The sequence below is a fragment of the Poecilia mexicana genome, unplaced genomic scaffold, assembly GCF_051168715.1.
Source record: "Poecilia mexicana isolate PSO_F unplaced genomic scaffold, ASM5116871v1 scaffold_17, whole genome shotgun sequence".
Taxonomy (NCBI): Eukaryota; Metazoa; Chordata; class Actinopteri; order Cyprinodontiformes; family Poeciliidae; genus Poecilia; species Poecilia mexicana.
The window spans coordinates 17,014,274-17,032,302 of record NW_028263386.1 but is presented as its reverse complement, the minus strand read 5'-3'; the positions used below and the strand labels follow the sequence as shown (position 1 = coordinate 17,032,302).

Genomic DNA, 18,029 nt, shown 5'->3' with positions numbered 1-18,029 from the left:
GTTTTAAGCTTTCAGATTTGATTGGTTATTCAAATGACACCTCTGATTGCTTTTGTTTAACCTCTATTTTCAAGAGCACAACAAGCCAGTTGCAAACACTCGTCAAAATGCCACTGTAAGTGTGGAGTGAGTAACACTGGAGAAAAACAGCCCAGTTTTTGCTGGAAGGGTGTTTAGCAACAAATCGTCCGTAAATGCTTCTTAACTAGCAGACACCAAATAACTGTGAAACTACTGGGTGATCCTCTCTTGCCAAGAGGCACAGCACACTCTTTACTCCTGCGCCGCAGCAGTTTGACTTCCTATTCAGCAGTCACGGCAGAGTTTGCTGAACTGCAAGCTTTATGAGAAAATCACTATAAATGCTGGTACTTGATCTTTTCCCGAGGTTGTGAAGGTTATTCCACAAATCTGCCAGAGGATATGGATTAAATCTGTCCTCTGTGCCCCTTTTTTTTTTTTTTGCTAATTTTTCTCATCTTTGCAAAGTTCCTGAACTTTCGTGGGATTTTTTTTTTTTTTTTCCGCAGCTCCTAATCTACTAAATAAAAGGCCTGTGGAGATCATTAACAGATCTCAGTTCCAAAGTGATTTAATCTGGAACTTGAGGAGGGAAGCTTTTGGATTAAAAACCAGTAAATAAGATGTGTTGGTGTTTTGGCTTCCCAGAACTTGTTTCTCTTTGTCTTAGGTGAAATGATGGGGTGGTCACTCTCTACAGCTGCACATCCATTGTGTCCTGTCTTCTCCATATCCTGACAAGTATTTAAGAAAGGATCAGACACTTCTCTAGCACTAAATCATTACAATCACTACTGAGACAACTGCCACTCCCAAAGTATGTACTATGATTGATCTTTGGTGATCTTTCTCCTTCATTCTTCCGCTGCAGAATCACTCTGTTTTAGAGAGATTTTATCCTGCATTTCTCCAGCTGATCAAACTCCTTCTTCCCATAAGGACCCTCAACTTTGTGTTCAGTTTCCACAGCTCCTCTACAAAGATATCGCGTGCCTGTCTACAAAACTGTTGTCTTTATGAGCTTGATTAGCGCTTCTCCTTTGGTTTTAACCCAGGAATTTCTGTTCATATCCAATCAGCTAAAACTGGCTTTAATTTAAGTTCGAGAAAAGTGAAGAAGCCTTCTTTCAGCAAGCTGACCTGCAGCGCACAGAAACGAGAGAAAACCTTTTTTTTTTCTGTTTAGATTTTATTGGCTCTAGGCCTTTATTTAAGACTGGTCAAACAGGATAGCGTGTTGAGAGAGACAGTGAAGACATGTGGGCAAAGGTCATCAGGCTGTGACCCCAGGAGGCATCCATGATGGCCGTATCGAAGACTAAGGACTATAAGTCACTACTATCCTACTATTTTGACCCCAGGAACAATAGAAAATCTTTCTTTTTTTTTCCTTTTTTAGGAACTTGGCTTCTTCTCACCACTGCTGCTAGTCACCACCTCACCTCAGACGGCTGACTCTCCCAGGTCTGGATATCGATAGAAAACAAGCAAGTATTGGAAATTATAATCACTGCTGTAATGTCAAAGACATGTCACAATTCTCAAAATTGAAGAAAAACTGACAATATGAATTTTGCAGCACAGATGTTTTTGTGCCCTTTATGATAATGTCATGAAATGGTAATTATGTAAATGTTCTTCTCTGCCACGGCATGCCCCAGTCTTTTTACGTTCCAACAGACACAATATTTGACAGTGGGCATATCACGTAGGATGCATGCTGCTTCAATATAATCTGTAGGATTTGGATTCGGATTTAAAGCCCAGAAAACTACCACTAAACACATGCAGATGCATGCTCCAGAGCACCTAAAGTCTGATTGTAACGGGCCTCACATATTTACGAATGAAAAAACAAGCTTAAACAAAACGATTTTATTGAAATGAATAGATGTTTTTCTCGGTAACTGCTTGAGGTAATGCATTGTTAAGCTTCTGCAATCTTTGTAATAGAAGACACTGTAATGAAAAATGAAAATTCTGATGAGAAAGTCACTTCTATAAACCCAGTTAATCAATCACAAAGAGCCTACTGCATGCAGTTAGCTGAAGCATTGCACAAAAACAACTTGATTACAGTTGCTGTTGATTCAGAGAAGTGTGATGTTAAAACTGACGTGAACTGCTTGCAAATTACGAAAAGCAACAGCTGCCACACTCATTTAACACTTTGCACACTCTCCTTGTATCTACATACAAAAGCCACCGGGATCGATGTGGAGTCACAGAGTGTTCCTACAATGGGAAATCAATGACCACAAACATTCATTATGGGAAAATTGCCACAAAGGGTTTATGTTTTTTTTCTGTTTTTTACTGACCAGTGGTGAGGGTTGGACTTCTTGTAACGTCGGAGTCCACCTCTGACATAAGAGAGTGAGCTGCTGAAGTCACACCTTTTATTTACTGCAATGAGCTTTTTATGTGTGTGTGTGTGTTTTTTTTTTTGATTACTCTAAATGGATTTGCCAGTGGGAGATTCAAGCATTGTACACATCTGTATTTTTATTTTTTATTTTCCACTTTGTGGCATGAAATATTAATGCTTGTTGTGTGCGCCTCAGTCAGAATCTGACAGCTCTGAAAATACAGGCTATAGATTTAAACACAGACAAACAGAGGCGGTGTACAGAAGCTGAATTAAAACTGCAGAAACTGAACTCAACAAGTTCCTGAATATTATTTTTAACAAAAAATTTCTGAGAGGTTTTCAAGTTGCTTTCTACATTTAAGAGCTTAGATTTAATTGGTGACACACAAATGGGCAATTGCAATAAACTGTAATCTATGTCCTTATTCCACATTCCTTGTCTTTTTCCTCTGCTTTGTCTGTTTTTTCTTGTCTCTGGATAGCAATCAATAGTTATTATCTGCTGAGTGTTGCGATAGACACAGCATAGAGCCCCCCGTTCTGAGTTGATGGTGCTTTTTCATTATAGCTGACACTAGTCTAAACAAAGCAGGCCTATTTGCCTGCCACCAGACAAACACTGTCTCCATAATGGCACCAGATAAAAGAGGAGCAGAAGGGAAAATTGAATTTCACATAATGGTGAATCAGTATCTCAGGACTTTTCTCACTCCATTTTTTCCCATCTCTTACTTCATTCTTTGAAGTATTTGGCTAATACACACAAAAAAATGTGTGGATGTTATTTTCTTACATAATGTCACCAGGCTGTCCATCCCTAAATCTTTCCTACATTTCCTCCAATTTACATCCAATTTCGGGTAATTTATCATCCATCCTTCCCTTCCGTCTGTCTGTGCACTGGTTTGTCCTTCCACTCATTTATCTGGCTGCTCGGCTCACCTCATAGGAGGCGGGGTTGTTTTGTTTTTGACGGGGTTGTTGTTTCATAAAATAAATAAATGATATCTGCGCAGCAGAGTGGAAAGCATAACGAATGGCACTTGGAGAAAAGGCAATTTAGGGAGAAGTGTGCAGGCTGCCACGGCAACAGAATGGGTTTTTACTGTGAAGTATAACCAATGCATTACAAAACACATCACCAGAGGTTTATTGAAAAAGCCAAGCACACCTCGCTCCCCCCCTTTGCCCCCTTCCCCATCCAATGAAAATGCCCGACATTATCATTGCCTACATGGTTCAACGCTGAAAGTCAGTCTGAGAAAGTCGGGGCAGGCACTTATTGCTGAGGCTGAGGAGAACTTGAGGAATGACAGAGCAAGAGGTGGTCGTTTTACAATTCACTTACACATGTATGGGCAAGTACGGTTCCTGACACACAGCGTGGGGCTCTGATGTCACATCCTTTCATTTATTTACGTCCCCCAGTTTGTTATTAGTATGATGCCGGAGTACAAGGAGAATCCGTGAGAAGCACGTCGCCTATGAAAGCTGATGCATAGTGGACAAAAGAAACCCATTGAAAAGTAAAAACTAAATATTTGCACGTTATGATATCAATAAAATTAAACTAACTAAGTATCTGTGACTGCATTGTGTCTGTAATTTATTAAATGCACAATTAAATTAAATGTCACATTTGTAATTTAAAATGTTAATTTGCTGTGTCTTGAAATCAAGTGTGATTTCTGCATTCGTTTAAGTATTTCATGTTTTCTGTTCTAAAGTCCATTACGAAGTAATTTAAAGTCATCAAACAGACCCTTAATTTGATCATTTAACCTGATTAACGACTCATTTCCAGAAACATTTACCTTGTTTTTAATTGTCTGTATCATTTGATTTGTATTTCATTAAGGTTGCAGTTTGATGATGTTTTGATGTTTTTGCTCTCTTTGTGAAGCACTTAGCCATGTTTTATCTGCGAGCCAATATCATTTCCTTTTAAAACAAAGTATGTAAAATCAAGTTTATGTAATTTATTTTGACATTTATGTCATGTAGGTTTTTAATAAAACATCTTAAGATTTATATAACATAGATATATTCATTTATTTATTACATGTACTTCCACATTTTTATTTTCTCATCTAAACATGTTTACATACATATATATGTATTACATGTCGGTAATTTTGCCCATTGACACTTTAGCTGTTAAATTTCAAATACTTGAACTGTATCTGAAACAGTGACAGTAAACTTGTCTGACACTGAGAAGATGACAACTGAAGAAAATAACAGGAATTTTACTTTATGAAACCTGCAGGAAGAAATTGTAAGATTGCTTTTTTTTTTAAAGAAAGAAAAATTGCATTGATTCAAATTTGTAATAAAATATCATGGGATTAGTTGGGGTACTTTTCAACTGCTACAGCAAGAGACTTGGCTGGCCTGGTTCAGAAACACCTTTAGTTGTTCTTAGTTTACACGTTCGGTTGTTTTTTCTCATTCCTTTAGACTCAGTATACATCCTGAGGCTTATATTCTCTGTTCACTTACCAGAATAAAATTGTGCCATTACTTAATCACAACTTGTAGTAGAGAGATTGTTGCTATCATTTTTACACAAACCCCTCTGATGTAGATTGCGTGCCCTGTGCTGCACGCTTGACTTAAAATGCGGCTGCTGCAGTTATTGTTGTGAATGCAGGTGGGGTGCTATGAACAGTTGTGTTTTAACTTGTACAGAGAAAACAGCATTCGATGTACGTTACCCACGGTGTGGCTAAATGAGACCATTTAGTCAGAAACAGTCCAGTGGAAATCGTTGACCACAACAGGGAAGAATGAATGTGATGAATTGTGCTGGTAAGCCAGATTGCTCAACACAAGTGGTATATTGTTCAATTGGGTATAACGTAACAGCTTAAAAATTGTATAGTAATTAAACAGACGCCCTTAAAAGAGGGCTCCACCAGGTTAGTGACAATGCTGGTAGACTACAACTGAATCACAACTAAGTTCTTGAAGTTTAATTTACGGTGGCCTACAGGTACAAATGCGCAGCAGCGGAAAAAAATGGAAACAAAACAAGCAAATGAAATGCAGAGATTTAGATTGACATTTTAGACCCCATGGCTAAAATTGCAATTGCAAAGAATATAAAGGAAAAACATGATATAGGAATGTCAGCATTCTGCATTTCACCACATTTAAGGACAGAATGATAACTTTAATTTAAGCTGCAACAAAAACAAACAAACAAAAAAAAACCTGTGTCTCTGAATGGTTGTAAGATATGTGTGTTTTCAGGCGTGTTTAGAAGGACAGCATTTTGAAAATGATGCTAAAACCTTTATGAGAATGACAATTTTCTGTCAAAACAGCAAGAACACACCAGCGTGGAAATGAAATGTGTCGCAATAAAATGAGCACAGCCTCATTTACAGATATGACTTGCCTTTGCTGAGATTAGTTCTCAATAACGGGTTGATTTCATCCCACTCTGTTGTTCTATATAGATTTTTCTGGGCTTTGCCGAGTGGGGGGTGGGAGGGTTTTTAGTTATCACTGAGAATTATTATAGCTAGATGTATGCTCTGCTATATGCAACATGTCTTGTGCATTCAAGGAATTTACCCTGCATACTAATGAACAATGATAGCTACCTTACTGACCAACTTCACAAACCAGTCTACTTTGTTAATAACTAGCTCTCATTAAGATGGCAGAAAACTGCTAGTGTATTTTCTATTTAGGAATTTACATTGGAGAATTAATTATTTTGCCCATTGGTGGGTGTTTTTATGGCATTTTCAACAAGTGTATTGGTGCTTAAGAAGTATTTTCTTCCGTCAGGTGTATCTTCTGGGAGCTATAGAGAATGTGTTTGTAATCTCTGCAGTCCAAATACATAATGTAATGATGATAAGATAAGCTATACCACTGTGTGTTTGCTTCCTGACTAAAGGGAGGGAAAGGGAACATCTGCAATAAGTAATAACAGAGCCCCACTATCAGCAAACAGATAAATGTCCTGTAGGGGACTTTGTATATATATTACAAATTAAATGGAATACAACTCAAAAGTCGACTCTCTGTAATGCTGAAGAGATCTTCTAGATGTCACTGGTGATGGTTTTACAGGGCTTTACATTTCATGCATTTTACTTATTTTTGTAGCAGAAATGGATTATTCAGACTTTACTTTGGAGCTTGTGCAACAGTTCGGTGAAGATATTGTGGATTCCTGTCAGACTTAATACCTGCAGCCCAAATGAAGTTATGTACAAGCTTTTGTAGTTTTTCTAATTCAAAAATAGAAAACAAACCTAATATTTGACATTTTGCATTTATTTATTTATTTTGTTTTGCCACACCATTAACAAACAGAGCCCCAAACCAAATACATACCTAATTATGATGAATGTGAACTATTACACCACTAATGTGCATCAAAGCTGTTTATTAAAAATGCTTTGTGGGACAAAAAAAAAAAATCATTTAGAACCATAGTTCTCAAACTGTCTGACTGGTTGCACCTGGGCAGGTCTTGTAGCACTCAGATGACAATATTAATGTTGCTATTATTTGCAAAGTAAATATACATCCAATCCAATTATATTTGTAAAACACTTTAAAAATCAAAAGTGGACCAAAATGCTGTATGAAAAAAATGAAACATTTTAAAATGAATAAAATGCAAACATATATTTTAAAAAGAAACATTAACAAAAGCTGTGTAAAAGAGAAACATTAATACAATCAAAAGGTATGGAAAAATACGGGTTTTAGAAATGGTATTTAAAGGCAGACAGTGAGGAGGCCTGTTTGATGTGGAAAAGAAGACCATTCCATAGTTAGGACAGTGGTCTCAAACTGTGGTCGAGGCCCAGAGTCCTGCGACTTTTAAATGACTCCCTTGGCCTACACACTTGAAATAAGTGGCTATACTGCTTCACTAGCATGCAGTTAAGCTCCACAGAGCTCAGCTGATGAGCTAATATTAGAGCCAGGTGTCCTGAAACAGAAAGAAATCTAAAGGTTGCAGGACACTGACCCATGAGACTCCTGGTTTAGGAGCTACCGCAACAAAGGCATGGCCACCTCTAAGCTTGAATTTTGTTATTGGTAATCTCAGGAGCGGTGAACTGAGACACAGGAGACGGAAAGATAAAGCTTGATATCCTCTGTTCTCTGGGACCACAATGGAGGAAGACATATGCAAACACCTGTAGCCCAGAAGGCCTAGAGCCGTAGCATAAATGTATACAGAAAACAACTGAAGAAAACATACCTACTTAATTGTGCTATAAAATGATACTGTGTGTCTGGAAAATATTACCCCCCCCCCAATCCTATTTAATCCTAAATTTTGTTTTTAAACATTGAAGCAATATCAGTGTTTTTACATGTGACTGCATTGTAAAACTTTTCATAATCAGGAAACAAATTAGTGAGATCGTTTTGGTCTATAAGGGAAGGTTCAGGTATCATATGCTCATCCTCTATAAAAGTTTAAAACTTTTCCTCTTCAGTTTTTAGTATCCATCCCTTTTTGTGAATAAAGGTGTCTGTCTTTTGAGTTGTCATCACAAAACTGCAGAAAATTGATTTTTCTTTTTTTTTTTTTTTTTTTTTTACATTCAAAAGCAGGAGCATCACAATACATGGTCCTTACCCATTATTGATTATCCTTCAACATATTTTGACATGACCTCTTTGGAGAATTCTTCCAAAAAAGAAAATAAAGAAGAATAGAGAAACTGTTTTTACAAATCAGTAGAAGTATATACCATAACTAATGCCTCCAGCTAACGGCGAAGAGGGTTTGCAGCTACACAGAGCACAAATAAATCACTTTTCAAAATGCATTTGCATTATCAATGTGACAAAATGAATGTGACAGTGAAGAAGATAACCTCTAAAGTACCCCCAAACCGTATTACTCAACTTAAAGTCTGCTTAGTAGATTGATGGTCATTATCACTATTTTCTACCTTATCATAAAGCTAACCATTATCAGAACATGTCTAACCCTAAACCTAATGCCGAACCCAAAAACAGCACTGCTCTCTTTTAGGGCACAAGCTTTTGGTCCCGTCAGGAACAACTGATCCTCACAATGTAATATTTGTTGGAAAAATTGACCTCACAAGGGGAGAATTGATAAAATGCATACACACATTTCTATTTCTAGTACATTAAAGCTATTACAATAACAAAGCAGTTTTATAAGTCTGCCTTACCTAAACTCACACTAGGTCTGCTCCCCCCAACTACTTCTCATTGAGTATTTGGAGAATGTCACTTAAATTCAATTATTTGTATCGACTGAATAAACTGAGTGAACAGACATGGGTCCCCACAACGTAACTAAAACTCATGAAAATTCAAAGGTGCAAAGAGATGGTCACCTTCATGCTCAGTGGGATGCTTCCTGAAGCACAAAAATGTTACCAAAACATTGTCATTCTGTGCAAAGACAGAGGCCAAAGGCCAGAGAAAGGGCAGTACACCCCAGCCAGGGAGGCTGGAAGGAAAGAAGTATTTCTTCTTTTAGAGAGCAATTGTGTTTATAAAAAGATTTATGAATAAGTGATGTAGCATACCTTTAAGCTTTTGTGTGAGGCTTTTAAAAAAGTGAATTAGGAAAAAGAGGAAGACAGTTATGCATTGCACAAACAAATACGTTAATCTCTTGTGAATATGATCACGTATTGTATGTGCTGTGTAATCCTGGTTTAAGCTAATTGATATTTGGATTAAACATTTGATTTTACCCTTAAATAACTATTTACTTTTTCTGGTTAGGATCTCAAAGTATTTTTTACATCCCGCCATAAACAGAAAATGTGGCAACCAGATTTTTTTTTTCTTTTCCTTCATCTTGCATGTCATGAAGTTTGCAATGACATTGGCAAAACTGCAGAAAATTCATGCCAATGTTTTCAGTGGCCCTAATTATTCACTAGAAATGTGTTGTCTGTTTGTCCTGATAAGCAATTGGCACATTCTTTTTGCTACAATCATATGAGCAGAGCTGATTTTGCTTGCAACACTTCGGTTTCTGCTCATAACCAGTGTCCTCTGTCTCACACGCTCTTAAACTTAAATGTGTTCTGGTTTCATTTAAATTTATTAAGAAATGCTAATACTAAGCAATTTATTTTCTTTTTGTTTTTCAGCTTGCAACGATACTTAAGAAATCTGCAACTTTCTATAAAAAAAAAAAAAATTGACACAACTTTAGAAAATTACTGGTTAAAGTATTTCAACAATCTTTGTTTTTTAGGGCTGAAGCTGAAGGCTTAAACTGCATGCACTGATAGATAACAGGTGTGTGGTCCTCCATTGTGGGCATTTGTATTCCCAACACTTTATTTAAGAACATGTGTGTGCGAGAGCAGGAGGATAAAAAAAGACAGGCCAATCAATTAGGCTTTCAAGCGCTCTGCTTTGCTTGCTCCCCACTAATCAGATACAACCCTAATTCTTTGCCAAAAAGCACACACAAGGAGCCCACCATAGTGAAGAGTGAGACACAGCCATGTCAAATCATCAAGGAGCCAATGGGAGACGCCACTTGGATATTTTTGGTGTCCAACTGGAAGATCCAACGTTGGAAATGCCCACCTCAGAGACACTTTCACATCTTCCCTAGTGGTGGTAAAGTGGATGTTTAGAAAGCAGTGTAAACTTCAGAGCAATCCTCCTGTGTAATGATCCGACAGCTGTGACCTTCACGGGAATGTGTCCAATGACCTCACAGGGGGGAATGCTCTATAATCGGACAAGCATCTCTTCTGAAAATGCAGTAAAAAACAAGGCATGATTGACTAGAAGTGGAGAGAAGCTATAGGAGACGGTAATTTATCTGGGTCTAAGCTTCCTAAACAGAGTCGGGGTTGTGTCTGGATAAGGTTAGGGTAGAGACTTGTAACAGATTAGGAGTGCATCATACACAAAGATGGAAATCACAGTGCATTATGAAAGCAAACAATGCTGAACATCCCATTTGGCTCCTTCCGAAAGGAACAAAGAAACCTTGAAATTTCTCTTTTTTTTCCTGAGTTTTTTGAAAATGGGTTAAAAACTACAATTTCATACAAAGTTGGGAATGTGGATTGTTATGCTATTTTGCAGAAAACTCTTGCAGTTCCATGCAGGATTATTCATGTCCCTTTACAGTAACTTTCCAACAGTGATCAGTTTGATCAAATTACAACCCCGATCTTGGATGTATTTTTTCATAATTTTTATGTGATTGACCAACATAAAATAATGCACACTTATTTATATACTGAAAGGAAAATAATGCTAACTGTCACAATATTGTTTATTTAATGAAAATATAAAAAGTAAGAAATGTATTTGTGTTTAACAAATTTATCCCTAAATAAAATCAAGTACTGTCAACTATTTTTGAAAAGTCTCCCAATTAGTAAGTAAAGCTTTTTGTTAGAAAGCATTAGTGAACAAACATTAAGACCATGAAACACGCCAGACGTCACAGTTCTGGATTGAACTTTCAACGTTCCTGAGAGAACTGCTGAAAGTACTTTCAGGAATGTACTTTCAACATTGCACCATATCTGCAGTAGTTTGCAATTATTTTGCAAACTACTTCACCATTTCATCTGTTAATGAAACCAGAACTGTTAATGAAGCTTGAGATAGACTGGCAAAGAGAGTACAGGCAAAAGGTCCATGGCAACTTAGGAGTAGCTGCAGAGATCCACAGCTCAGGTGAAAAAATTCTGTTGACATTACAATTATCAATCTAGTTTTATGGAAGAGTGGCAATAATAATGATGACACAAAATTTCCAGCTTGCCATAAAAGGAAAGCAGAGAACATGTGGCAGAAGGTGCCCTTGTGAGATGAGATTAAATTTAACCTGCAATACAAAACGCTATTTATGGTGAAATACAAACACTTCAAGACAGAGTTATCCCCAAAACATGAAAGTGGGAGGCTGTTAGGGGCTAGAAAGAAGATAGGTGGAGCAACATTTGGGGCTACCCTGGAAGAAAGCTGTTCAAACCTTTGTTGAAGCACTCTGGGTAACGGGTATCCCAGCTGTCCAATTTTGAACCTGTATATGACTTTTGTTAGAAAATTCCAATAAAACATGTTGAATTTCATGGTGGTCGTGGATCAAAACTTGGAAAATTTCAGAGTGTACTGTATAAATATTTTTGCAAACTACTGCACCAAAAACAGCGTATCATTTTTCCTATAGGGCAGAACTTCTCATTAATCTAGTGCAAAGGAGTTACTCAGTAGATGTCTCAGGTTTCGCTGTGCTGACCAGAGGTGAATTGTGAGGCCTGTGGCACAGTTTCGTTTACCATACTGTGAATGTAATTAAATCCAAGCCCTGCCAGTGTTTACTGGCAAGAAAGAGAGAGCCTCTTTCTGCTCCTCAAACAGCCGTCCATCTGTCTGATTGGATTTTGGTCTCAGGCAGTTGCAGACATGACACAAGCACTGGAGGAGGCACGCCAGACTGAAATCTCCAACTAGTGTCATGCTGTGTTTTTATTTTATTTTTTTATACAATATGACCTAGCCGGGAGGGATTCAGACACAGAAGCAAAAAAAAAAAAAAACAACAAAAAAACAACAACAACATAATGCTGTTTCTGTTTGCTTACTGATGTAAACACAATAAGAGCGGTTATAATCCCCCACAGGTTAACACAGACAAGTGTTTATACTGTGATGGTTTTTCTTGATAGAGCTCCGCTTTGACAGATAACAAATACAGTGCAGACCATAAAACGTTTAGTGTCAAGAGAGTATTGAAAGGGGCAAAGGCGCACACATTCACAGTCAAGTGGGTTTAATGGCTTAATGGTAGAGCGAACCAATAGAAAAATAGCAGCATTGAGACACAGATCACATTTTAATTGATTCTTTTGACAACATAATGCATAACAGAGGCAACACTTAAGTCTCCTCTGTCTGGTATGGCTTTGCAGTGCTGTTAAGGACGACAGCACTTTTAACACTAATTATTTCTAATGTTTAAAGTACTTATTTAAACTGACAAAACGTTTCTAAAGTTGATCTTGTTTTTCCAACTGTTCTGATGTCTGTTGTCCCATTTTATTTTTTTTCCTTCATGCACTCGTCAGTTGAAGCATTAGTTATGTGAAATAAGTGCAGCTGATATCTCTGTGGATTTTGATCCTTTTCCAGTAGTTTGCATATGTGAACAAAAACCTTTTAAAATACATAAAAAAATAGTTTTACCTTTTACCAGCACTGAATCCCCAACAGACCATTTAGGAGAATGTGAATGCAGTTTGACTGTTAAAAATGGGCTTGCAAATAGATATGGATTTCCTTCAAATGTATGTGTCAGCTGGATCTTAAAAATGAGAAATTTACAAAGGTAAATAGATTTAATAAATGTTTTATTTTTTTTTTTTTTGTGGTGAAACACATTAAAAATAATAGAAGGAAAATCTCCCCTGTCAGATACCCTGTGATTAACGAACGGTTGGTAGTAATAACTACATAACGGTTAACTTTATTGCTAAAATTAAGCTAAAATTTTGCAGTTCTAAAATGACATAATTAAAAACAATATATGGCTGTGGATACTTTTGCTAGACAAAATGTGAAGTTTGTAATTTTACTCAACCATGCTGTACAAACATTTATTCAGTTGTATTACTGATTATATTATTTTTTTTCTTTCAATGTTTCTCTGCAAACTTTATCTTGATATATGTTATTTTAAATAGTTTCCTAAAGTTAAACCAAAGCAATTCTTTTAATTTGACGATTCATCCGATTAACTTTTCAAACTGCATGAATTCCACCTGACAATCTACCACGATTTTGTTGACTTGTCATGTAATAGATCAGAATACAACCCCGGAGTTGACTGGACAGTTCTACGTCTCAATAAAGATACTGAAATAACATGGAATCCCCATGTAGACATTGGGCTTCATTTACATTTACTTTATGTTTGAACAGTTTTCCTCAATCCTTTTTTTCACCTTGAGATATAAAGTCCTCTTTGGCCCATATAACAGCCTCACCTTTGTTTTTTCTTTCCCTCCCATTTTTCCCTTCATTGCCTTTCTCTCTTTTCTCCTCATTTGTCACTGTCTTGCAATGAGGACTCCCCCCACAAGCTCTCTGCTCAACCAAATGTCGGCATTCATCACATCAGCCAGGAACAACTCAACAGGCCCTCTAGCACGGCGTATTAGAGAGCAAGATGGGATGAGAGATGATGAAGCTTTGAACCAATTTCTTGCTGCCATAAATGGAAGTAAAGTGTTGAAGTCCTCTGACAAAATCTCATACAACGTATGAAATCAGTATTTTCCAGATTCACCTTCGTAGGGTAATGAGAAATTCTTCTTTGCAAAGGGAGAATCTGATGTCATATTTACCTCAGACTAAGGTGAAATGTAGAGAAAAAAAATAGAAAATGAAACAAAAGGCTAATATTATATTGGTACATTAAAATAAATGTATGTTTATTAATTTATCTTTTTTTATTTTATTTTCACAATCCCTTAAGCATACTGACGATTCTGGCTTTCCATGCACACTTTAAATAATCTGCAGTATGCATGGCACAGAGGAAACACGAATAATATATATATATATTTTTTTTCCTGTGTAGAGAAAAGTTAATGTAATCCTGACATGTAGGGATTTGCATGTTCTGCAGCATCCTCCCTCTCTCCCAAAACATATGTTAGGTTATCTTGTTGTTTTGAGCCTCCAATAGTAGTAAGTTTATCCATCCACCCATCCATTATACAACACGCTTTATCCCTTATGGGGCTGCTAGAGGTGCTGGTGTCTATCTCCAGAGGCCAATGGGGTAGAGGCGGAGTTCACCCTGGACAGGTCATCAGTCCATCACAGAGCAACTCAGAGACAAACCAGACAAACAATCATCAAGGAGTCAATAAGGAGAATTTAGAGAGACCAGTCAAACTCTTAAGTAAACTTTAAGGCGAGAGACTATGCGTGAACACCAGGTTTTTGGAGAATTAAACTGCAAACAGATTTTCAAACTGTGAGCCAAACTTTACTTCCATATGTAGAAACAAGATGTTAAAGTTCCTGCTTTGAGATGGTGTTAAACCTAACACTTCCTTGTCAAATAAAAACCCTTTCCAATTTCAAATTAAACTGTTCAGGGATCTTCCCATCACCAAGGATTTAAAACACAACCACATAATTATGCAAGGGAAATATACGAATAAGCTATTTGGTCAAGACCTTTCCATGGTAAACAATATTCTTAAACTGATCTGAAGTGTTAATCTCAGCAAATGTCTTTTATTGTCTATGATATGTGCTGGGGTTTGAAAACATCCTCAAGCAAATCCTGTAGCAAATGCAACCTCAGTAAAATACTTGTTGGACTTATCTATTTTTAATTAAAACCTGAATAGTTTTTTTCAAAACAGATAACAAACATCTGTGATTTATGACATTCATGATAGAAGCAGCGGAAAGACCACTCAGTCTTCAGCAAAGTGACTTTAAGTATTAGCATTTTCAAGCCTTTTCAATAACTGCTTGAGAGAAAAAAGTGACTCATAGAGCAAGTACATGAAAATGGATATATGACATTCAAGATTGAAATTCTCAATAAATGAACTCAGTGGTACCACAATAAACATGCATAATTACATTCAGGCCCTCCCTAACATGACGGAAAGGGGAGGATTAAAGTGTCATCTTGTGTTTTTAGCAGTTTTACAGGAACATTGTAATGTCACAGTATTCACAAACAAAACAGAAAGTCTCGCAGCATATGGTGCCCTTCTCTTATTTTTATACAATGTGATAACTTTGACGCTTTTTAGCAGCTTTACAAGCAACAGCTGAGCTAAGGAAATAGTTTTATGTGAATCAGACTCTATGTAGTTAATGTTAGTTGTGTGTGCAAGACGACTAAACAGTGAAATTCGATCAAAAGTGGTTCATCTTTTAGTTATGCAAAAAAAGTTATTGCAGCTTTTTTTATTTTGAATTTTTTCACCCTTCTAACAAATATGGTTGTGCTTCAGTTGAACTGTACAAAGTACTAGATGAAAAAATACTGAAAACTCAAGGTGAGTTATTTTTTTCACCTCACAAAACATGGCCATTTGAGAGGAATGTGTACACTTTTGATACAAACTTTAGATACAACCTTCTTTCAAATCACCATTTCCTTTCATGATCCACACCTGAGCCACCTCAGGAGGTTGTCATAAACCCGTCTGCCCTATGGACAGGCAGTATGCAATTGTGGAACCTGTGTGACACAGAACAAAAGAGTCTACTGATGCACACAGAGCGGAGATGTGGCATCATCCTTTAGTTTCTATCTTATTTGAGCTTTATGTTAATCAGTAGAATTTATGACACCATTTTTAACCAGAACGATTTCCATTTTACAAATCTATTGTTTGTCCGTTACATTCTCATACATTTATGTAAGGACCGGTTCTCATTCATACATAAGATTTTGTTGGCAATTACTGCCCATGCATTAAATCCAAGAGAAATTTAACCTGCTTGTGATTCCTTCACTTTGATTGCGTGCTGAAATACAGACCCCTCCCCATGCCCCATTCTTAATGATTCTTAGTGATTGTAGATCATCCAGTAGAAATTGCAATGAAGATAGCACATGCTAGCTTGATGTTCTTCCATTTTACCACAGTAATCAATTACTTCCACCTCCAGGTCAAAACTGGTAATAGAATTCTTCAAAATGTTACTTTTTAGTCTCACATAGCCTGAATAAAATGAAGCTCTTGTAAAAGACTTTCTCTTTGGTCTGGAGGGAGCAGAATTATACCTTATGTGGTCCATCATCAGCTGACTAAGCTCTACCATTTGGTACCACAGTGTAACAGTTTTGGCCAGCTTCAAACTGAGGACAAAAATTAAGGTAAAAACATTTTTACATTTCTTATGGGTCCCATATGGTCTAGCGGTTAGGATTCCTGGTTTTCACCTAGGTGGCCTGGGTTCAACTCCCGGTATGGGAACTTCTTGTCTCTACAATTTACCTGAGGATAAATCCCAATAAATTTATTATTTCTCAGAATTTTTGAGTGTGAATTAAAATCCTTAGTACGAAGGTTGAACTTTTTTTTTGTTTTAGAAATAAACAATTACACACTGTCTTTATTTCTGTCATTTCGCACCGTGAGTCCGAACCACATGTGCGAAGCTTATAGTCAGTCTGTTTTCATTGTGCATAGTGTTCAGCCTTTGAACTATAGTGGTGAACCTGGTCACCTATAGCAGTATGATGATAAGTTTTAGTTATTGCACTATTTTGGTGGGCCATATTTAGCTGCACTGATGTTTAGCAAGGGCAAGCCTAGCTATGTAAGCATACTGGTTTGTTATTGTGTTACTGGTTTAATGTCACAATGCTGGGTAGAAACTAACAGTCTTGCTTTGGCAGTCCTGGTTAAATTTCTTCAGGAATTTAATTTGTCTAGGTATATACATACAACCTTATGTGGTCCATCAACTGACCAAGCTCCACACCAAGCATCCTACAGTGTTCCGGTTTCAGCCATCCTCAAAAATGGGATCAAAAATTAAGATAAAAAAAGTTTTCACAGTTCTTATGGGTCCCATATGGTCTAGCGGTTAGGATTCCTGGTTTTCACCCAGGCGGCCCGGGTTCAACTCCCGGTATGGGAACTTCTTGTTTCTACAATTTACCTGAGGATAAATCCCAAAGGGATGAATGAAGTATCTAAAAACTTGACTCATCTATGTTTGCATCAAAAAAAATCTGCAAGAGTCAACAATATGTCAAACAAGAAGGCTTCACTTTCACATCTCGGGCTTACATTACCTGAGACATTACACAGTTATCTCAAGGCAACTTCACATTAATAATGCTGTGCAAGACAGACATAACTTACAAGAAATATTATGGAAATTTAATATTGCTCCATCCTCACCAGTTTCACAACCAGTTTCATTCTTAATGTATTACGTCAACGTTAATGCGGCCCGAACCGCTGCGTGCACCCCCACAAAAGTGGTATTAAAACGTTCAGCTTGATCCCAAGAAGGAAGTTACTACTTTTAGTGGGATTCTGAGTTAAAATGGCGACATAAATGGCGAAAAACGAGGCAGGGTGTCTCACAGAGACAGGAATCTTTCTCTCTGACACACACATACACAGCACTACGGAAGAGGATTAGGGCCACTGGAAAGAATAAAAAAACAAATCTGACTTTAATCTCAGAATTCTGAGATTAAATTCTGGCCACAAATATCGCTCCTTTGGTCTCAAAGTCGGTCATGACATTGATACCCATACCTGCTCCCATAAGATGTTTTCAAAATTTTGCTAGGGCTTACGGTTTTTTGTCAGGCTCCTTGAGACCGACGCTTGGTGTCTCACAAGGATAGAAACTCTCTCTACCATTCTGATAGAGCCAGCCCAGATGGCGATCGTTAATTACCATACCAACGGGGCCCAGACAGAGGCAGTGAGAAGTCTCTAGCGTCCTAAGGGTACCAGTCTCGGCCATCCTGACAATGAGGTCAAAAATTAAAGTGTAACAGTCTTCACAGTTCTTATGGGTCCCATATGGTCTAGCGGTTAGGATTCCTGGTTTTCACCCAGGTGGCCCGGGTTCAACTCCCGGTATGGGAACTTCTTGTCTCTACAATTTA

General features: G+C 37.3%; 3 non-coding genes across 3 annotated transcripts; all 3 read left to right on the top strand.

Moving 5' to 3' along the window:
* Window positions 1–16,296: 16,296 nt before the first annotated feature.
* Window positions 16,297–16,368, top strand: trnae-uuc (transfer RNA glutamic acid (anticodon UUC)). Its single transcript has one exon. It is a non-coding gene; the product is annotated as a tRNA-Glu (tRNA).
* Window positions 16,369–16,966: 598 nt separating this feature from the next.
* Window positions 16,967–17,038, top strand: trnae-uuc (transfer RNA glutamic acid (anticodon UUC)). Its single transcript has one exon. It is a non-coding gene; the product is annotated as a tRNA-Glu (tRNA).
* An 899-nt stretch (window positions 17,039–17,937) lies between these two features.
* On the top strand, window positions 17,938–18,009 carry trnae-uuc (transfer RNA glutamic acid (anticodon UUC)). The gene has a single exon. It is a non-coding gene; the product is annotated as a tRNA-Glu (tRNA).
* Window positions 18,010–18,029: the final 20 nt, after the last annotated feature.